Genomic DNA, 23,666 nt, shown 5'->3' with positions numbered 1-23,666 from the left:
TGATATCCAGTAACCATATAACACCAGGCTGGACGTGAACTTGTTCATAACTATGCAATAAAAAAAATATGGTAGTCTATGGACGCGGATGCAGCGTCATGTGACATTATGTATGTATATTACAACATCTATATTATCTATATATTAATACGTGAAGCAAAAACTTTGTATGCCTTTTTACGAAAATTGCGTGGACGGAGGAGTATGAAATTTTCCACACTTATAGAGAATATAGGGAAGAAGTGCACAATACTAATATTTTTTTAAAATAATGCATAAAAAATACATGAAATCAATAAAGAAAACATTACACACACTACATACCATGTATTTGACGCAGACACGCATGCATACTATAGGTATTTATTGTCAAACTTTTGTTCTTGACGTCGTTGTCAAATTGAGAATAGATTAAATATTGTTTGTCTTTGTTAATATTTTTTATAGTGTAGTCTTGGCGAAATTTGTGATTATAGAAGTATAAAATACAATCATAATAGTGTACAAACTTACAATTCCAATTAATTATAGTCGAATTTCGACTACTGCGGTACCTCTAGTTATGAGAAACATATGTATGTATATATCCTATTAGCAATCGCAGGTACTGCAACTTGTTGGAACTAACTTCGTTTGCATTTTTTTTCTTTTTCTATTTTTGTTGCTTACATTGGTGGACGATCTCACAGCCCACCTGATGTTAAGTGGTTACTGGGCCCCATACAACGTACATGCGCCACCCACCTTGAGAAATAAGTTCTAAGGTCTCAGTATAGTGACATCTTTATATCTTACAGTCAATTTGGTGAAATACGCAAAGAAGAAGAAACAAATATCAGGAATATGCATTCGTTAAGCCCGAACCTATAAATACTCAAAGTCAGAAATAGTTATATAAGTGTGACAGTTATACATTGTCCTCTTAAAAATTCCCAATAGGATTCTAAGTAATACAATATGAATTAGACTGACGTATTAGATCTTCCAGGAATCCCAGTGGTAGCGTGAGTAATACGGGGCATCCCAGCGAGGTAGCGTCTCTAAACGTACAGTTCGTTGTCGAGTTTCAAGAAATGTGGTCGTCTGACACTGCGTCCGTCCGCGTTACTCGCAACAACACGGTTGTTAGCAGTTAACGAAAAGAAAGAAAATAAAAAAACCGCGTAATGTAAACACGTAACGTCTTTTGTTTACAATAATCATGGACCAGTGTTTAACACGCCCGTTTTTTGGGCGATAATAACTTTTAAGCGAGTCGATTTTTTTTAAATTAATTCGTATGTTTGAAAAAAAAATTTTTTTTTTTAATTCATTGTGTGATTGTAATTTGTGGCTATTGTGGTGTCTATAGTGTATGACCTCGAACTGTTTGTGATCGTACAAGTGTTTAATTTAATGAACGGTGCCGGACTGTTTAAAATTGGAATCGATTTTTATTCATTAAGGTGATTTTCTTATTGCATTTATTTTTGTATATCTTTCCTTCTCTCCACAACATAAGGTAAATATTTTTAATTATTAAATAAAACAGCTCTATTGGATACCTCCTTTTTTCAGAGCGGCTAAATCGGACATCAATATTTTTAGAGAACAAAAGCAAAAATGTCGGAAAACAGCTGTAATTCTTTATTATTATTTTTAAAGAAACTATCCTACAAATGTTTACATATATAATATAGAACCAATTCAAGTAAGATAAAAAGATTTTGAAAAAATATATAGTATACTCAAATTATCTTGCCTCCAATGTTGACAATTATTTAAGTGTTTTAGTGTAGTTAGAGCAGTGAACGGTAACCATTCAGAAAACCGAAAAGAAGAAGACAAAAATATGGAATATAATATTCACTAAATGCACTAAATTAAGACTTATTGTTTCATCTATACTAATATTATAAAGAGGAAAGATTTGTTTGTCCGAAACCACTGAACCGATTTGAAAAATTCTTTCACTGTTTGGAAGCTACACTATTCCCGAGTGACATAGGCTATAATCTTTTTTGAAAAAAAAAAGGGATCCTTACTAAAACTCCAATAATCCAAGGTGTAAAAAAATTACCTAAAATATTCTTTACATCGCATGCCCTGCAAAAACTATTGATGGTAGAATAAAATAATGTACTACGACTTTGTAGAACACATTACTATTTATAAAAAGTGTCGCGACAGAATATGTTTAACTATGAATAACAGAAAACAGAATATGTTTAATTAAAGTTATGCCGCAATAAGTGTTCTTTTATTTAAAAAAATAAAACAACGTCAAATATCGTTGAAATTTTTGTTAAAAACCCGAGCGGAGCCGGAGCGGGCCGCTTGTTGTGTATATTTTTATTGGGCAAACGCATTCTGTATCATCAGGAGATCAAGAACACTGTTACACATCTAAGTTGTGGACGCATTGGCTAACTATAATACAATGATTCTATTGTTTTTAAGTACTTTTTGTTAGGTAGTAACAGCATTTTATATCACCGATTTACGTAAAGATAAGGTATGTTAAATATAGAGTTTTTTAAGAAGGACCTCTTCGAATCGTTTAGGGTCAAGACGATACTTGTAATGCGCCGATAGACGAGAAAGCTGCTCAAACAACGGCGCCTCATTACCGATGTAAAATTGAATGTTTTCAACACCATTTGTCCTCACTGTATACGTAAATTATTTGTATTGTTGGCAGCATTGTGAGCCCGCACGGGTAGATACCACTATCCGGACAGTTTCTGCCATTGAGCAATCACACATTCTAGTTTCGTGGACTGTCAGCCAATATACAATGCAAGTCAATCTGATGAAGTCGTCGTGGCCTAAAGGATAAGACGTCCGGTGCATTCGTATCTAGCGATGCACCGGTGTTCGAATCCCGCAGGCGGCTACAAATTTTTCTAATGAAATATGTACTTAACAAATGTTCACGATCGCCTACCAAGGTGAAGGAATAACATCGTGTAGTAAAAATCAAACCCGCAAAATTATAATTTGCGTAATTACTGGTGTTAGGACCTCTTGTGAGTCCGCACGGGTAGGTACCACCACCCCGCCTATTTATGCCGTGAAGCAGTAATGCGTTTCGGCTTGAAGGGTGGGGCAGCCGTTGTAACTATACTGAGAGCGTTGTAAATGTCTATGGGCTCCAGTAACCACTTAACACCAGGTGGGCTGTGAGCTCGTCCACCCATCTTGAACATTCAGCCTCATGTGAGCGAAGGTATTCAAGTTGAGGTATCTATGGGCTCAGATAATCACTTAACAACATGTGAGCCGTAAGCTAGTTCAACCGTGTAGCGCAACAAAACCGAACTCGGAAAATTAATCTATACATATAAATAGAATTGGAGTGTCTGTTTGTAATATTGAAATAACCGAATATATATATATATATATATATATATATATATATATATATATATATATATATATATATACGGTACATACACCAAAATAATATTTTTTACAATTTTTGTCTGTCTGTCTGTTTGTTCCGGCTAATCTCTGGAAAGGCTATACCGATTTTGATGAGACTTTCACTAATAGGTAGCTAACAATATAAGGAGTAACTTAGGCTACTTTTTCTAGACTAGCTTCGCCCCGCGGCGTCACCCGCAGTTATTGTCGTACCGCTCGCAACATGGCGGGCTTCGCCTATTAATAACAAAATGTAATGTTTCCGAAGCGAAGCGAGGGCGGGTCACTAGTATGTAAATAAAACCGAGAAAGTTTGTAAATTGTTCGAGGTAGGACCATGAATTTTGCACAAGTAATGAAGTCGGGTGGAACTAAGCGAAATAGATTTTATAATTAACTAGTTTAAGCCTCTGGGATAAGTTAAACCTTCCAACCGGTTCGTTCAATGTTTAATTGCTGTCATAGAATTATTGCCTAATTTAGATTCGACTGAAAGTCTAGAATGTTTATTGAGGTTTAAAACAAATAAAAATAAAACACGCTAAAATAGCAAGTTGTTATCTTTTAAACAAATTTTTACACCTATAATTAAGTAATTGCGAGTAAGTGTTTACCGAGGCCTATAGACATCTACAATGTAAATGCCGCCACACACCTTGGGATTGATGATGATGATGTGATGGTGTGATGTGTGATGTCTCAGTTATTAAAGCAAAACAACAGCCCCACCTTTCGAACCTAAACGCATTACTGCTTCACGGCAGAAATAGGCAGGGTGGCGGTACCTACCCGTGCGGACTCACAAAACGTCCTACCACCGGTAAATAAGCCGTTGTACTATAAAAACTGAGAAGAATTCATGTCTCAAGATAAATATGTACTAGGTGGCTGCGTTTACGTTATTGATGTCTATGGGCTCCGGTAATCACTTATTACCAGATAGGCCGTGAGCTCGTTCATCCATCTAAGCAATAAATAAAAAAGTAAAATTTAAAATAGACTTTCCATTCAAACTTTTAGATAGGCATTGTTAGATGTAAAAAACATGTTCAGATACGATATATTATGAAGATATAGCTTCTCTGATATAAATGTAAGTATAAGTGTTGTCTCTATCTTAAAGAAATTGTGACTATTAGCATTGTAGTATGTTAATATTTACCAGCATCATTTTAGTTTCATAGCTATCGATTGGCAGCAATGACCTAAATTAAAGCATTATCTGAATTCTAATTAACATTTATATAATTACAGTTGTCTTTGTGTTTTCATAATTAAATTCTCAATAAGATAGAAAACAGGCAAAGGGCGTGCGTCATCAATGGCCTGTGCTAAAGATATGTGTTGAATATTTTCATATATTAGTCGATTTATTCCGGATGTATTCTAATAGAATCGAGAAATTCAATTCAATCGAAAAGCATACATTGGTCGTCTGTCATCATCATAATCGGTTGCTCTTGGTAGAGCAGTCGTGGTCATGTGGAATTCTTGCTTATTAAAGCCTTGACAGATGTTTTCCATAGTTTGCGAACCGAGGCCCAGCACACACGCTCGCTAAGTGGGGTTTCAGTAAGGTCTTTCACCTGATCAGTCCAGCGCATGGGTATTCGTCCATGAGATCTCTTACTATTGACCCTACAAAGAACAACAAGTTTATATTACATGTGATTCCGATCCGTTTGTATATTTTACGAAGTACTGCTCTTACTAAGGCTATTGAGGTTGAGCCCGTGAGCTAACCTACTCGTCCAAGCGTAGGTGGAATATCCCCTCAGGCTAACAGCGATTAAAAAAAAGTCTACAGAATCAGGGTCTCAATCGTCTTGGGATGAGTAAGTGGCACGTTGCTCTAAAGCGCCCATTATTTAAAAACTCACTCCTCACTTCTCATTTAAAAACTTACTCCTCAAAAGAGTAGGACTTTCTTTGAATTTCAAATTTACTCTCAACATACCTAGCTCAGTACTGAGAGAATAAGATCGGTCCTGTATTAAGCTTATTATATAACTAGCCGTACTCGCCCGCTTCGCTGGGCATTTAAAATTAACATTATTATTTATTGTCATTACTATTAGGAAGTCCAACACTCATACAAATATTCGCCTAGCCATTAAGTACATGTATTTTCTACATGGATACCAAGTTTCAAGTCAATCGGATGCATGATTCAGTAGTTATAACGGAACATCCGTAAAAACCACTGTAGATTTATATATTAGTATAGATTACAACCTTAACAGCTAAGTTGACATAATCATTTATTTCCCTATGATAGATATTTGTATTTTTTTTTTATTGCTTAGATGAGTGGACGAGCTCACAGCCCACCTGGTGTTAAGTGGTTACTGGAGCCCATAGACATCTACAACGTAAATGCGCCACCCACCTTGAGATATAAGTTCTAAGGTCTCAATTATAGTTACAACGGCTGCCCCACCCTTCAAACCGAAACGCATTACTGCTTCACGGCAGAAATAGGCAGGCAATATGTTAGTTCTGTTAAACAAAATTTTCATCTGAGACGCGGTATTACTTCTATCGTCCGGTCTATCATGACCCACCAGGGAGGCATTCTTTCACTGGCTCGACAGTAATTGTTTATATTTTTGTTTGTTCTCTGGTTACACGATTTTGTATCCCATTCTCCTTATTTTTACAATTACCTGAGTCAATTCAAGCCGTTGCTTACCGCTGGCGACTCTTCTCAAACCTCGCGTTGTACAACGGAATCTTTGAATTGTTGCCTCACGGTATTCTTTATTATCGTATCGTATCTAGAGGCTCAAGTGAAAAATAGTTAGCATGCCTATTTGCATTCAATAAATAGATGAAGAAATATGTCGAAGCAAATTGAAATAATCATAAAATATTTACTGCTAATTCCTACGTAAGAGAAGTCGTTATGTCAAAATAACTATATGATTATGAGTTCACTATTGAATGTATTTTGCTGGTGTATTTCCTTGTACATTTTTTAGCTACTCCGGTGTGAAAGTAAGGTTAAATTATTCGATACGTATTACATGTGATATCTTGATAAATCAACCACAGCGAACTTGTCGGGTGACTTTTAGTTTTTATGAAAAAATATAGGAAGTGATGTAAACTGTACATACTCGTAATTTGACTTCCACGGTGAAGGAATAACATCGTGTAATAAAAATGAAGCCCGCAAAATTATAATTTGCATAATTACTGGTGGTAGGACCTCTTGTGAGTCCGCGCGGGTGGGTACCACCGCCCTGCCTATTTCTGCCGTGAAGCAGTAATGCGTTTCGGTTGGTAGGGTGGGCCAGCCGTTGTAATTATACTGAGACCTTAGAACTCCTATCTCAAGGTGGGTGGCGCATTTACGTTGTGGATGTCAATGGGCTCCAGTAACCACTTAACACCAGGTGGGCTGTGAGCTCGTCCACACATCTAAGCAATAAATAAAAATAATAATAATAATAATCATACAATATTTACTGCTAATTTCTACGTAACAGAAGTCGTTATGTCAAAATAACTATATGATTATGAGTTCACTATTGAATGTATTTTGCTGGTGTATTTCCTCGTACATTTTTTAGCTACTCCGGTGTGAAAGTAAGGTTAAATTATTCGATACGTATTACATGTGATATCTTGATAAATCAACCATATCGAACTTGTCTGGTGACTTTTAGTTTTTGTGAAAAAATATAGGAAGTGATGTGAACTGTACATACTCGTAATTTGACTTCCACGGATAAAGACGTCCGGTGTATTCGTGTAGAAGCGATGCACCGGTGTTCGAATCCCAGGCGAGTACCAATTTTTCTAATGAAATACGTACTGACCAAATGTTCACGATTGACTTCCACGGTGAAGGAATAGCATCGTGTAATAAAAATGAAACCCGCAAAATTATTATTTTCGTAATTACTGGTGGTAGGACCTCTTGTGAGTCCGCGCGGGTGGGTACCACCGCCCTGCCTATTTCTGCCGTGAAGCAGTAATGCGTTTCGGTTTGAAGGGTGGGGCAGCCGTTGTAACTATACTGAGACCTTAGAACTTCTATCTCAAGTTGGGTGGCGCATTTACGTTGTGGATGTCTATGGGCTCCAGTAACCACTTAACACCAGGTGGGCTGTGAGCTAGTCCAACAACCTAAGCAACAAAAAAAAATTAATATATATATTATGTTGTTTATCTTTAAACGTGTGTATGTTCTAGTCGTTAATGAGTTCTCTCTTGTTGACAACTGTTATAAAAAATTAAAGTTTTAACTATATCTTTCAGTACCTACTTAAACAATGAAACACAGTTAATACACCGAAGACTAAAATAGACAATACTTTAGCGCATACGTTTGATGGTATTGCGTGTCTTAGATACGCACGACTTATTGTCATCGTTACTTTCCGACTGTATCTGACCCAAAGGTCTCATGCGTTCTAGTTTAAAGGGTAGCATAGTATCCAAAGGGTTCATGTCTCAAGTTCGGTGGTGGCAGTAATTTTGTGATGTTTTAGGCCCTACTTTAAGATCGGGTGAAACTTGAGCTCAGGCTTGGCCTGAAGGTCATAAAACGCGTTAAAACACCGTAATGAATTTCAAATAATTTAGTTTTATAAATGTAAAATACAAGAGACGATAGTCTAGTAAAATCGAGCAAAAATAATTTAGCAATTATTGAATATTTTACAGTTTAAGCTATGTTTGTAGTAAATGAGATAACACAGGATTAGATTTTCAGTGGTGGTCTGTTTTAAATAGCCATGTTAAAAACCATTACCTTCAGTAGCACCTGATGATAAATATCAATGACGAACGACGATCGAGCAAGTGATGATCGTTCTCCAGAAAAACTATAATCAATATAGGTGGTAGGACCTCTTGTGAGTCCGGACGGGTAGGTACCACCACCCTGCCTATTTCTGCCGTGAAGCAGTAATGCGTTTCGGCTTGAAGGGTGGGGCAGCCGTTGTAACTATACTGAGACCTTAGAACTTATATCTCAAGGTGGGTGGCGCATTCACGTTGTAGATGTCTATGGGCTCCAGTAACCACTTAACACCAGGTGGGCTGTGAGCTCGTCCAGCCAATTAGCAATAAAAAATAATCATTTACACGCGTGTCTGTAAATTAGTTTTGCATTATTAGATGTGTGACAAGGTGAGCGGCAAATAGTAAATGCTTATTATGATAGGCAGCGGCTTGGCTCTGTCCCTGGCATTGCTGAAGTCCATGGGCAACGGTAACCACTCATCATCAGGTGGGCTCTCAAGATAAGTACTTATTAGGTAGAAGAATTTTAGGGAGTAGAATCTTTTTAGAAGAATTTTATTGTTAAAGAGAAATACCATAATTTGTTGTTACAATTCCTTGTGCCTTGTTAGAGGAAATAAATTATTCAAAAGCTTCAACGTTCACTAAACCTTTATTAATAAATGATAAAATAAGTTAATTCATTAATTTACACGTCATTTGTGATTTGATTTGTAGTAATTGCTATTTTTTAAAGGTAGACATGTAGTTAGAGATTGTAATTAACGCTTAATTTCTATTACCGCAGAATATCTATATATTAATACCTACGTGAAGCAAAAACTTTGTATCCCTTTTTACCAAAATTGCGCGGACAGAGGAGTATGATATTTTCCACACTTATAGAGAATATAGAGAAGAAGTGCACAATGCAAATATTTTTTAAAAATAATGCATACAAGATACATTAAATCAATAAGAAAACATTACACACACTACATACCATGTATTTGACGCACACACGCATGCATACTATTTATTGTCATTCCGATAGAGGCACCCGTCACGTGCGGACGTGCTCATCGTCCACTCGATCGCCCGGTCTTTGTTCGCCCGGCTTTTGTTAGCCCGGCCATTGTTCGCGCGGCCTGTGTTTGTGGTACATCTGCCGACTAAGTGCTCTTTCTGGAAGTTTTTATTTGTTTTGTTTCCTTTTGTTGTTTCTGTGTTCGTGGTACATCTGCCGACAAAGTGGTTTCCTGCAAGTATTTATTTGTTTTGTTTCTTTTCGTAATTTCTGTTTTGTTGTGCTTTTTCTTTGTCCTGTAGTAATCGCGCCGCATTGCCACCTGTGTTCAATAGAACCGCTCAGGTCCGAGAAGTTGGGGCCTCGCCGCAAGGCGAGTGTTTTCAAGACCCGGGGCCGCCCCACCTGGGTACTCAGCGATCATGGACGCTGTATTCGCGGAATTCCTCCGACTTCGCCACCCACAGCTCGCCTCGGAGTTTTTGGCCTTCAAGGCCAATCACACTGCGAGCCCTCTCGAGGACTCCGCCGCGCTCGCTGCTCCTGCGTCGCCTGTACCTGCGTGCAGAGCTTCTGCATTGAGCACCGCAGCCTCTGTCGTGCCTGCCGCTCCCGTGTCGCCTATACTGGCGAGAAAAGCTGCTGCGTCGTCCGCCGTGACCATCGTTTCAGCTGAGCGATCATCCGCGGCCTCCGTCGCGCCCTCTAAAACACCTACACTTGCTCGTAGGTCGCCTGCACCCGCCTCCTCGTGCTCCGACTCTGACTCGGACATGGAGGTCGACCTCGCCCCCGCCTCATCGACGGATGGATTCACCCTGGTACAGAAGGGTAAGAAGCGTGCCGCGGAGTCTCGAGCTCCCGCGGCCGCTAAAATTAGCAAAGCCGTGAACGCGTCGCGCCCCCGCCCTCAGACTCCCGTTGCGCCCCCAGCCCGTGCCACTCCGTCGCCGCGTCCGGTGGCACAAAATAAAACCCAGACCCCTCCCCCGGTTATCCTTCAGGAGAAGGCAGCTTGGGATCGAGTTTGCCTGGCCCTTAAGGCCAAAAATATAAATTTCACGAATGCCCGTAACCTCGCGAACGGCATTCAAATTAAGGTTCAAACACCCGACGACCATAGGGCCCTCTCTTCTTACCTCCGTAAGGAGCGTATAAGTTTCCATACGTATACGCTCCAGGAGGAGCGCGAACTCCGCGTTGTAATACGCGGAATCCCTAAAGAGTTAGATGTAGAGCTCGTAAAAGCCGACCTGTTAGAACAAGGCCTACCAGTGAATTCTGTGCACCGTATGCACACCGGTCGCGGTAGGGAGCCATATAATATGGTTCTAGTCGCTCTCCAGCCTACCCCCGAGGGTAAGAAAATCTTTAACACACAGACCGTCTGTAGGCTCTCTGGTATCGCTGTCGAAGCCCCCCATAAAAAAGGCACTCCTAGCCAGTGCCATAACTGTCAATTGTACGGGCACTCTTCCCGTAACTGTCACGCGCGCCCCCGATGTGTTAAGTGTTTGGGCGATCACGCCACGGCCCTCTGCGCTCGCGACCAAAAAACCGCGACGGAACCGCCTAGCTGCGTCCTGTGTCGAACACAGGGTCACCCCGCGAATTACCGTGGTTGCCCCCGAGCCCCTAAAATAAATCGCCGCGTCGCCCGCCAAAACCGCCTCCGAGCTTCCGGCCCAGACATCAAAGCCTCGGCACCCTCTGCGTCGCAGGCTAAGCCAGCGTTCGTTCCGGCGGCGGTGCCCAGTGTCTCGGCCTGGGCAAAACCGCTGCCGTACACGAACACGGCTACAACTCCCTCCTCCGCGATTCGTCCCGCCCCCGCGACTCGTCCCTCTCCCGCGACTTGCCCTCCGACCGCGTCCGACAATCTCGCTTTAGCGATCGACTTCTTTCAGTCGATCAACTTTGAGCGCGTTAACGCTTTGGGCGACGCCATTCGCGCTGCCTCCACTGCACAACACTTTATCGCCGTTGTGCAGGAATACGCCGACGTATACGCGTCATTAAATACGTACGTCCTCCCCTCACTCCGCCGGTAATCAATGGCGTATATAAGTAGAATAAAGCCCCTATCCGTAACGATAGGATTTTTTAACGCTTACGGTCTCGCAAATCAACGTGATCAGGTTTCTGACTTTTTGCGTGACCACCAAATTGATATCTTTTTAGTGCAGGAGACCCTACTTAAGCCCGCGCGCCGTGACCCTAAAATCGCGAACTATAACATGGTCAGGAACGACAGGCTCTCTGCCCGTGGTGGTGGTACCGTCATTTACTATAGAAGAGCCCTGCATTGCGTCCCGCTCGATCCTCCCGCGCTCGCTAATCTCGAAGCATCAGTGTGCCGAATCTCACTGACGGGACACGCGCCGATCGTTATCGCGTCCGTTTATCTTCCACCGGATAAGATCGTTCTAAGCAGCGATATCGAGGCGCTGCTCGGTATGGGGAGCTCTGTCATTCTGGCGGGCGACCTAAATTGTAAACACATCAGGTGGAACTCACACACCACAACCCCGAATGGCAGGCGGCTTGACGCGTTAGTCGATGATCTCGCCTTCGATATCGTCGCTCCTCTAACCCCGACTCACTACCCGCTAAATATCGCGCATCGCCCGGATATACTCGACATAGCGTTATTAAAAAACGTAACTCTGCGCTTACACTCGATCGAAGTAGTTTCAGAGTTAGATTCAGACCACCGTCCCGTCGTTATGAAGCTCGGTCGCGCTCCCGATTCCGTTCCCGTCACGAGGACTGTGGTGGATTGGCACACGCTGGGCATCAGCCTGGCTGAATCTGATCCACCATCGCTCCCGTTTAACCCGGACTCTATCCCGTCTCCTCAGGATACCGCTGAAGCCATAGACATCTTAACGTCACACATCACCTCGACATTAGATAGGTCATCGAAACAAGTTGTAGCGGAGGACTTCCTTCACCGCTTCAAATTGTCCGACGATATTAGGGAACTCCTTAGAGCTAAGAACGCCTCGATACGCGCCTACGACAGGTATCCTACCGCGGAAAATCGTATTCGAATGCGTGCCCTACAACGCGACGTAAAGTCTCGCATCGCCGAAGTCCGAGATGCCAGATGGTCTGATTTCTTAGAAGGACTCGCGCCCTCCCAAAGGTCTTACTACCGCTTAGCTCGTACTCTCAAATCGGATACGGTAGTAACTATGCCCCCCCTCGTAGGCCCCTCAGGCCGACTCGCGGCGTTCGATGATGACGAAAAAGCAGAGCTGCTGGCCGATACATTGCAAACCCAATGCACGCCCAGCACTCAATCCGTGGACCCTGTTCATGTAGAATTAGTAGAGAGTGAGGTAGAACGCAGAGCCTCCTTGCCACCCTCTGATGCGTTACCACCCGTCACCCCGATGGAAGTTAAAGACTTGATCAAAGACCTACGTCCTCGCAAGGCTCCCGGTTCCGACGGTATATCCAACCGCGTTATTAAACTTCTACCCGTCCAACTCATCGTGATGTTGGCATCTATTTTCAATGCCGCTATGGCGAACTGTATCTTTCCCGCGGTGTGGAAAGAAGCGGACGTTATCGGCATACATAAACCCGGTAAACCAAAAAATCATCCGACGAGCTACCGCCCGATTAGCCTCCTCATGTCTCTAGGCAAACTGTATGAGCGTCTGCTCTACAAACGCCTCAGAGACTTCGTCTCATCCAAGGGCATTCTTATCGATGAACAATTCGGATTCCGTACAAATCACTCATGCGTTCAACAGGTGCACCGCCTCACGGAGCACATTCTTGTGGGGCTTAATCGACCAAAACCGTTATACACGGGAGCTCTCTTCTTCGACGTCGCAAAAGCGTTCGACAAAGTCTGGCACAATGGTTTGATTTTCAAACTATTCAACATGGGCGTGCCGGATAGTCTCGTGCTCATCATACGGGACTTCTTGTCGAACCGCTCTTTTCGATATCGAGTCGAGGGAACCCGCTCCTCCCCACGACCTCTCACAGCTGGAGTCCCGCAAGGCTCTGTCCTCTCACCCCTCCTATTTAGCTTATTCGTCAACGATATTCCCCGGTCGCCGCCGACCCATTTAGCTTTATTCGCCGACGACACGACTGTTTACTATTCTAGTAGAAATAAGTCCCTAATCGCGAAGAAGCTTCAGAGCGCAGCCCTAGCCCTAGGACAGTGGTTCCGAAAATGGCGCATAGACATCAACCCAGCGAAAAGTACTGCGGTGCTATTTCAGAGGGGAAGCTCCACACGGATTTCCTCCCGGATTAGGAGGAGGAATCTCACACCCCCGATTACTCTCTTTAGACAACCCATACCCTGGGCCAGGAAGGTCAAGTACCTGGGCGTTACCCTGGATGCATCGATGACATTCCGCCCGCATATAAAATCAGTCCGTGACCGTGCCGCGTTTATTCTCGGTAGACTCTACCCCATGATCTGTAAGCGGAGTAAAATGTCCCTTCGGAACAAGGTGACACTTTACAAAACTTGCATAAGGCCCGTCATGACTTACGCGAGTGTGGTGTTCGCTCACGCGGCCCGCACACACATAGACACCCTCCAATCCCTACAATCCCGCTTTTGCAGGTTAGCTGTCGGGGCTCCGTGGTTCGTGAGGAACGTTGACCTACACGACGACCTGGGCCTCGAATCAATTCGGAAATACATGAAGTCAGCGTCGGAACGATACTTCGATAAGGCTATGCGTCATGATAATCGCCTTATCGTTGCCGCCGCTGACTACTCCCCGAATCCTGATCATGCAGGAGCCAGTCACCGTCGACGCCCTAGACACGTCCTTACGGATCCATCAGATCCAATAACCTTTGCATTAGATGCCTTCAGCTCTAATACTAGGGGCAGGCTTAGGGACCCCGGTAACCGTACTCGTCGAACTCGACAAAGAGGTCGACGTGCAACCTAACCCATGCATCAGCCCGCTGAGTTTCTCGCCGGATCTTCTCAGCGGGTCGCGATTCCGATCCGGTAGTAGATTCATTCGCGAAACAATTGCTCTTGAGTTGTTAGGTCTCCTTCGGAGGCGCTCGGGCAGTTGTTAGCAAATCCCACCCCTCTTGGCTGAGCCTTTGCTCGCCCACCTGTCCTGGTGAAACTGGAAAGGCCTTCGGGCCACCAGTAAACTTTCAATCATAATAAAAAAAAACTATTTATTGTCAAACTTTTGTTCTTGACGTCTGTGGTCAAATTGAGAATAGATTAAATATTGTTTGTTTAATATTTTTTATAGTGTAGTCTTGGCGAAATTTGTGATTATAGAAGTATAAAATACAATGATAATAGATTACAAACTTACAATTCCAATTGATTATAGTTGAATTTCGACTACTGCGGGACCACTAGTACCATTAATTTCAGTTTAACAATTTACTAAATTACATTTAGAGCGATATTGTTCTTTAAAATAGCATTGTTAAGATTTTTTTAATATTCGCGTCGACTCAGTTTTCATTAAAAGACGAACACGGTCGTTGTTTCTTTCAGGTTTTTTTTTTGTTTTTAAACCTTATCTTAAACTAGCTGAGTCCCGCGATGTTACCCGCGGTTAGGATCGTACCGCTGGTGAAGCTAGTCTAAAAAAGTAGTAGCCTAAGTTACTCCTTATATCATCATCTACCGATCAGTGAAAGTCCCGTCAAAATCGGTTCAGCCGTTCCAGAGATTAGCCGGAACAAACAAACCAACAGACAGATAGACAGACAAAAATTGTAAAAAATGTAATTTTGGTGTATGTACCGTATATATAGGTATATTCATATGCAATGTAGTAAAAAGCGGTTATTTCAATATTACAAACAGACACTCCAATTTTATTTATATGTATAGATTATCTTATTCGCGTGCAGGAACATGTTTCTCTGGTGATTTTGCGGAGGGCTGAGATTTAACCCGGGCTCATATTAATGACTTGTTAGTTTTAGAAGTTTGTTTATCTCGCTCTAACTCGAGTATTAGAGGGTGAGAGATCCGTCAAGTTTCCAACAGTTTTGGGTTCTGTTTTATAATGTTTAAATACTTCGCCGAGTACTTGGTATACATTTTCTTGGTGTATATTGTACTTTTTTTTTTTTTTTTTTTTTATGATTGAAAGTTTACTGGTGGCCCGAAGGCCTTTCCAGTTTCACCAGGACAGGTGGGCGAGCAAAGGCTCAGCCAAGAGGGGCGGGATTCGCTAACAACTGCCCGAGCGCCTCCGAAGGAGACCTAACAACTCAAGAGCAATTGTTTCGCGAATGAATCTACTACCGGATCGGAATCGCGACCCGCTGAGAAGATCCGGCGAGAAACTCAGCGGGCTGATGCATGGGTTAGGTTGCACGTCGACCTCTTTGTCGAGTTCGACGAATACGGTTACCGGGGTCCCTAAGCCTGCTCCTAGTATTAGAGCTGAAGGCATCTAATGCAAAGGTTATTGGATCTGATGGATCCGTAAGGACGTGTCTAGGGCGTCGACGGTGACTGGCTCCTGCATGATCAGGATTCGGGGAGTAGTCAGCGGCGGCAACGATAAGGCGATTATCATGACGCATAGCCTTATCGAAGTATCGTTCCGACGCTGACTTCATGTATTTCCGAATTGATTCGAGGCCCAGGTCGTCGTGTAGGTCAACGTTCCTCACGAACCACGGAGCCCCGACAGCTAACCTGCAAAAGCGGGATTGTAGAGATTGGAGGGTGTCTATGTGTGTGCGGGCCGCGTGAGCGAACACCACACTCGCGTAAGTCATGACGGCCCTTATGCAAGTTTTGTAAAGCGTCACCTTGTTCCGAAGGGACATTTTACTCCGCTTACAGATCATGGGGTAGAGTTTACCGAGAATAAACGCGGCACGGTCACGGACTGATTTTATATGCGGGCGGAATGTCATCGATGCATCCAGGGTAACGCCCAGGTACTTGACCTTCCTAGCCCAGGGTATGGGTTGTCTAAAGAGAGTAATCGGGGGTGTGAGATTCCTCCTCCTAATACGGGAGGAAATCCGTGTGGAGCTTCCCCTCTGAAATAGCACCGCAGTACTTTTCGCTGGGTTGATGTCTATGCGCCATTTTCGGAACCACTGTCCTAGGGCTAGGGCTGCGCTCTGAAGCTTCTTCGCGATTAGGGACTTATTTCTACTAGAATAGTAAACAGTCGTGTCGTCGGCGAACAAAGCTAAATGGGTCGGCGGCGACCGGGGAATATCGTTGACGAATAAGCTAAATAGGAGGGGTGAGAGGACAGAGCCTTGCGGGACTCCAGCTGTGAGAGGTCGTGGGGAGGAGCGGGTTCCCTGGACTCGATATCGAAAAGAGCGGTTCGACAAGAAGTCCCGTATGATGAGCACGAGACTATCCGGCACGCCCATGTTGAATAGTTTGAAAATCAAACCATTGTGCCAGACTTTGTCGAACGCTTTTGCAACGTCGAAGAAGAGAGCTCCCGTGTATAACGGTTTTGGTCGATTAAGCCCCACAAGAATGTGCTCCGTGAGGCGGTGCACCTGTTGAACGCATGAGTGATTTGTACGGAATCCGAATTGTTCATCGATGAGAATGCCCTTGGATGAGACGAAGTCTCTGAGGCGTTTGTAGAGCAGACGCTCATACAGTTTGCCTAGAGACATGAGGAGGCTAATCGGGCGGTCATATATTGTACTAGCGACCCGCCCTCGCTTCGCTTCGGAAACTGTAATTTATTATTAATTTCTCCACTATTTAATGGATGTTATTATACATATAAACCTTCCTCTTCAATCACTCTATCTATTAAAAAAAACCGCATCAAAATCCGTTGCGTAGTTTTAAAGATTTAAGTATACATAAGGACAGACAGATATAGGGACAGAGAAAGCGACTTTGTTTTATACTATGTAGTGAGATAATCTGTGATACTTTAAACCGAAAAATGTACGGACAAATCACATCACAAAATGAACAAAATATGGTATTTTAGATAGCATATTTCCATGTTACTGGTTGTAGGGCCTCTTGCAAGCCAGCACGGCGGGTACCACAAACCTGGCCTATTTCTGCCGCGAAACAGTAATGCGTTCCAACTAGAAGGGTGGGGCAGCTGTCATACTTACTATAGAACTGAGATATAGCACTGATATCTCTAGTTGGGCGCGATTTTTGTACTGTTGATGTCTATGGGCTCCGGTAACCACTTAACTAGATGAGTCGTGAGGCCGGTCACCCATCTAAGCAAAAAAATAATTACAATATTAAGAGCAAAAATATTGTAGCCAAAGAAGGATATTAACAATAATGAGAGAAAGAGAGTAATTCTTTATTGTACACCAACAAAATAAACAATGCGAAACATTAAAGAAAATAAAAAAAGTAAAATTGGCAGTCTTATCGCTAAGAGCGATCTCTTCCAGACAACCATCAGGTGGAAAATAGTAGCAAATAGGAAAGTAGAAAAATAGAAAATAGTACAATAAAATTAAATGAATAGAATGTATTCTTTTAATTGATACTCAGACATGTCTCAAGGTAGGTGGCCATCACTACGTGATGTCTGTAGTCTCAATCATTTAACAGAGCGTGGCTCGTGAGCTCATCTTCCCAAAAAGAGCTGTTTTTTGTTGTTGTTACCTGCATTTTTGTTGTAACCACAATTAAAAGAACACCGTGAACACATTAAAGACATAGGAACAACTTCTGTTTACAATATTCATCTATACTAATATTATAAAGAGGAAAGATTTGTTTGTTTGTTTGTTTCGAATAGGCTCCGAAACTACTGGACCGATTTGAAAAATTCTTTTTCCATTAGAAGCCGACATTGTCCCTGATGAACATAGGCTACTTTTTTTTTTTTTTTATTCTTTTTTTTGGTTTCATGTGTGTTTTAATGTTTCCGAAGCGAAGCGAGGGCGGGTCGCTAGTAATATATACACGTAGAGATAATTAACACATTTCAAGCGCCCACTAAAATAATAAAACCGTGTTTGAATGCGATAAAAAGGCGCATACCTACATACATACGTCGTGTTGTCGAATAAATTACATATTTGTTGTATGTACGCTGTTATTGAGATCACGTGACTCGATTTAGATTAATAATCGAAGTAATTTTTTTATTTTTTATTGCCTAGATGTGTGGACGAGCTCACAGCCCACCTGGTGTTAAGTGGTTACAGGTGGTACGTGGAATCCATAGATATCTACAACGTAAATGCGCCACACACCTTGAGATATAAGGTCTAAGATCTCAGTATACTTACAACGGCTGCCCTACCCTTCAGACCGAAACGCATTACTGCTTCACGGCAGAAATAAGCAGGGCGGTGGTACCTACCCGCGCGAACTCACAAGAGGTCCTACCACCAGTAATTACGCAAATTATAAATTTGCGGGTTTGATTTTTATTACACGATGTTATTCCTTCACCGTGGAAGTCAATCGTGAACAATTGTTAAGTGCGTATTTCATAAGAAAAATTGGTACCCGCCTGCGGGATTCGAACACCGTTGCATCGCTATATACAAATGCACCGGACGTCTTATCCTTTAGGCCACGACGACTTCATTTCGCTTTCCTGCACCGTATCGAGCTGTGTAAATATTCGTATAATATGATATTTCAGTCGAACACGTATGAGGATTGATCTGTTACTCTCAACCGTATGTGTTATTTGTTAGGTTACCGTGAATATGAAAAATTGTGTGTTACGTCAACGAACGAATTACACGCGACAATAGTGAATTGAAAGCATTGTTACCAGATGCTTCGTAAATTACCGTTTGGTCCCAAACCCATAGACGGTAAAACGTAATAAACTGAAAATCGCAGCATAGAATGTTTTTTTTTATTGCTTAGATTGGTGCACGAGCTCACAGCCCACCTAGTCTTAAGTGGTTACTGGAGCCCATAGACATCCACAACGTAAATGCGCCACCCACCTCGAGATATGAGTTCTAAGGTCTCAAGTATAGTTACAAAGGCTGCCCCACCCTTCAAACCGAAATCACGGCAGAAATAGGCAAGGTGGTGGTACCTACCCGCGCGGACTCACAAGAGGTCCTACCACCAGTGTAGTCCAATTCCTGGTATTTCTCAATGTTTTTTATGTACCTAAATATGGTTAGGAAAGACATATTATTAACATAGCGCCAGGCAATCTGGCATTGCTGACGTCTATGAGTAACCACTTAATGCAGTTAAACCCAAGTTATTGCTGTTGAATATGTGAGCAATGGTAATGCCATAGGCAAAATTTACAAACTGACCACTGCAGATTAAGCTTTTGAAATGCAAATGGAATGTATTCCAGTGTACTTATTTAAAACAAAGCGAATTTTATTGCGGGCACAACACATTCGGGTGTCATTTATGGACATCCATTTATTTATTTAATTAAAATTTAATTTATAAGACCTAATTATTTTTGTCCGAATGTTTAGTTTAACTTCAGCCATCATAGATCAGAATAACGTTTGCAAAAAAATAATGAAATAACCCGCTTCTAAGCCTAAAATCTCTTGTTGACTCCTGAAGTTTGAACGCTACTAATAGATAAAAAATAAAGGGTAATTCAGATTAAAGTATACCTTTACATTATTACGGGCGAAAATTTATGATAGCAACATTTTTTTTAAAAAGGGTGCTTGTACTTATGTACGCGCGTAAGAAGTTATACTTTATTTTTATTAATTTTTATTTATTTTTTATTCAAATTTTAATCAATTTGAAAAAAAATTGATTAAACAAAATCCTCAAACACGCATATTGGATATCCCTTTTCTTGACATCGTATAAATTCGGTAATTCTCGGTACGGTTCGGAATTTTCACCTGCGGCTTTATTCAGACTTGGCGAGTCTGAACGAGTCACGTCGGTCGTATTGTAATGAGCGATTTAGTGGGCAACTTCATTCTGTTAATTTTGTGTCACGGTGCGCGCGCATCGTAAAATTTCACTCTCATCAACTTTTCATAACGTGCCTAAAGAAGTATAACTTCAATAAACGTAGCTTTAAAAACATTCCATTCGCAACGACTTATTTCTATTGGTGTCATTTCGTTCCATTTTCCTTTCATTATAGTATTTGCATTGAATAGTGACTGTAATAGGCACGCCAGCTCTGTTTGCTGCACTAAATTATTTATTGTCCTAATACGAGCATAAGAACCTCACTATTATGTCTAGGAGCATAGAGTTCATTTTCGTAATGAGTCAAATGTAATCTTTAACACCACCACAATCTAAAGAATTCTTATATTGTTATTGCCTACATGTGATGAATTATTAGTAATTATTCTAATTGTCTCCCATCAACATTGTACCGATCCTCCGTCTATTCAGCGGTTTCGTCATTGTGACCAAAATATGCTTTAAAAATCACGAATTGACGTTTGAATTATGTTTTGCAAGAAGAAAACTAACGTAGAATAGAAATTGCTGAACGTAATAGGACAGTCCCAGGATAATTCGTTTATAAGTTTCGTCTAAATATAAAGGTAAGTATATCGTAGAGGTAAACCTGCACTAATAGCATTAGGACGAGAACGCGGAAGTATAATCAGCACTTTCCCGCTCGATAATTAGATTGTCTGGGCCTGTTTTATTGCGTATCCTTAGAATGGTACTAGCTTGACATGAGTACACCGAGTCTCTTACGCTTTGTACTACGAATGCGTACAAATTTCAAAATGATACAACTTTTCTTATGTTCATCTAATCTATGTATATAAAAATTAATTGCTGTTCGTTAATCTCGCTAAAACTCGAGAACGGTTGGAAGGGTTTGGCTAATTTTGGTCTTAAATTATTTGTGGAAGTCCAGAGAAGGTTTAAAGATAAATATGAAAATGCTCGGAATTAAACAAAAATAACAATTTTATTTTTCCTTTGATGTGTCTTCCGTCAGACGGATCCCTGTTGTTTGTTTTAAGTTTATTTTATACGAAAATGTAGGTCTTATATTTATCGATTGATTGTCAGCTAGTTTGCAATAAATTCTATTTGGATTTATAAGCTTGTATATATTTTATTTTCATCGCAACTTGGGTTTATTGGTTGGGATTCTTATCTGCTACGACACGATAATGGAACGGATACATAGTACCAGTAGATATAATTATAATTTACTAGTTTCACAAACGAGAAAATTCTACGTATCATTGAAAATAATTAATGTCGTCTAAGCTGTAGAAATTAACGTTCATATATCGTACAAACGGAGCGGTGGCTCTTACGCGAGGCCAATTAAATTACTGAAATGCCACATTTACATTTGGGAAGGCTCCCAAAAGAATCAGCGCTCTCGTGTGGGAATCTCATTAACTCATTATGCAATTAGCGTGAGGCTGGGTTCTGACCTACTTCGTCGTGTCGCGGCCTACTTGTCAAATTAATGTAGATAATTCCATTAATAAACCGAGACGTGGATCCGTCAATGTGATTTTACCTAAAGCTCAGTGACCAAATCCAAACTATGCTACGTATTGAAGTTGAAACCCCCCAGTGATTGAGTTATAGAACAAGTTTGCGTTTTGAGTGTGTTTGTGTTTGAAATTGAGCTTCACACTGGGAATAGTACCGATCGGATCTTTGATCAGTGCTCAGTAATGTAGATCTGTTTTAGTTCTTGTCATGCTCTTCTTAACTACCTACTGATTGGAAATATTTAGTAAATTTTCTGTGAGCTTTAGAAAACACCTAGTCACTCTCTCACTTGTGAAAATGCTTTCTTTTTCCCCCTACGTATTCGCTTCCAGCGTAAAGGCTATTCCAGCTACTTCCGGACCGGTAAAACTCCATTTTGAATCGTAGTAATAAGAGATTTAAAATCGCTTAGATTCTTTTTTTGCTTAAAATCTTCTTGAGAAGCCGTAGTTGTATTATCTTAATTTTGCAATTTGCAAAAACTAATTTTGGAACTCGACATTAATTTAAAAAAAAAATTATAAAACATTCAATCGATTGCGTTCCGATTAAACAAAACATATGTAATGAAAATACAATAAGAGAAAGCGAGCTCTGTTTCACGTCACTCTTAAAAAGAAACATGGTTATTAATTCCATTCAACGCCTCATCGGAACGTTGCGCGGAAAGTGTTCGTGATCGAAGAATAAATGGCTTATAATAATATTATCTGAATGAAGAGCGAAATTGCTTTTGGATCCAGCTGCAAATTGGAAATAAACACGTAAAATGTTTCGCAACATTAACAGTGTGATCCATATTTTTTTTGATAGCTCTAATTTTCATTATAAACTAGCTGACCCGGCAGACTTCCTAGTGCCTCAAATAAAAGGAATCCGTCCGATGGGGGACATATCAAAGGAAAAACAAAACTGTTATTTTTATTTAATTCCGAGAATTTTCGTATTTATTCACCTTTTAGACCTTCTCTGGACTTCCACGAATAATTCAAGACCAAGATTAGCCAAATTGGTCCAGTCGTTCTCGTTCTCAACTAGATTAGAATAGAACATTAGGCGTTACCTTGCCCGTTGGACCGATGACTTGCGGCGATGCTGCTGGGAATAATTGGATGCGGAAGGCGGAGGATCGTTCATTGTGGCGGACTATGGGAGAGGCCTACATCCAGCAGTGGAGAGATACAGGCTGATGATGATGATGAGATTAAGATTTTTAGGGGCGTAAATGTTCAAGTGAGTTCGCGAATAACCTTTAGACGTGTAGTCGAAAAGTATGACGACTTGGCTCTTCAACAAGGTATTATTGCGTAGTGAAGGAGTTCACTCATGTGTAGTCAGTTTTTGCTAGAGTCCATAGACATCACTCTGTGAATTCCATCAGCATGAGGCGTGAGGTCTAAGACCCAATTGTATAGTTCTATCTACCTATCTTGAGATCTATCTGTCTCTATTCGTCAGGGCTTACAATTAGTCAACTGCCACGCCAACTACCAATATTTATGATTATGTTTATAATTGCCTATAATTCATGGTTTTGAGATTGGTATAACTGGTATGTTATTTTCGTGTTAACAAACGTTTTGGATGCTGTTAGCGTGATTAGTAATTTTTAGTGAGCATAAGCTATGTAACCACTTAAGACTCCTTAATCCATTTATCGCAAGCTAATACAAAAATTTACTGGTGGTAGGACCTCTTGTGAGTCCGCACGGGTAGGTACCACCGTCCCGCCTATTTCTGCCGTGAAGCAGTAATGCGTTTCGGTTTGAAGGGTGGGGCAGCCGCTGTGACTATACTGAGACCTTAGAACTATATCTCAAGGTGTGTGGCGCATTTACGTTGCAGATGTCTATGGGCTCCAGTTACCACTTAACACCAGGTGAGCTGTGAGCTCGTCCACACATCTAAGCAATAAATAAATAAAAATGTCTACAAGTAATCGTAAGATACGTAACTTTTTTGCGGTGTTAATCAATCAATAGTGCTTGTACGATCGTGAAAACCGATTCGTCTAGCTATTCACGGTGTTTTGTAGATGACTGAACGGCTTAAATAACTCTTCTTTAGTATTCGGTAATGTTATATAATTTGAGT

At 41.3% G+C, this 23,666-nt stretch overlaps 1 protein-coding gene across 1 annotated transcript in view; it reads left to right on the top strand.

Moving 5' to 3' along the window:
- The first annotated feature begins 1,006 nt into the window (after positions 1-1,006).
- LOC101742792 (venom dipeptidyl peptidase 4) overlaps positions 1,007-23,666 on the top strand; it is a 57,944-nt gene continuing 35,284 nt past the window's right edge. Inside the window, exon 1 of the mRNA XM_038014939.2 lies at positions 1,007-1,445. The gene's annotated coding sequence lies outside the window, so the exon portion shown is untranslated. The remainder of the gene's footprint in view (positions 1,446-23,666) is intronic.

This window comes from Bombyx mori, chromosome 13, assembly GCF_030269925.1.
Source record: "Bombyx mori chromosome 13, ASM3026992v2".
Lineage (NCBI taxonomy): Eukaryota > Metazoa > Arthropoda > Insecta > Lepidoptera > Bombycidae > Bombyx > Bombyx mori.
The sequence above is the reverse complement of the archived record's forward strand: the minus strand, read 5'-3'. Positions and strand labels throughout refer to the sequence as shown.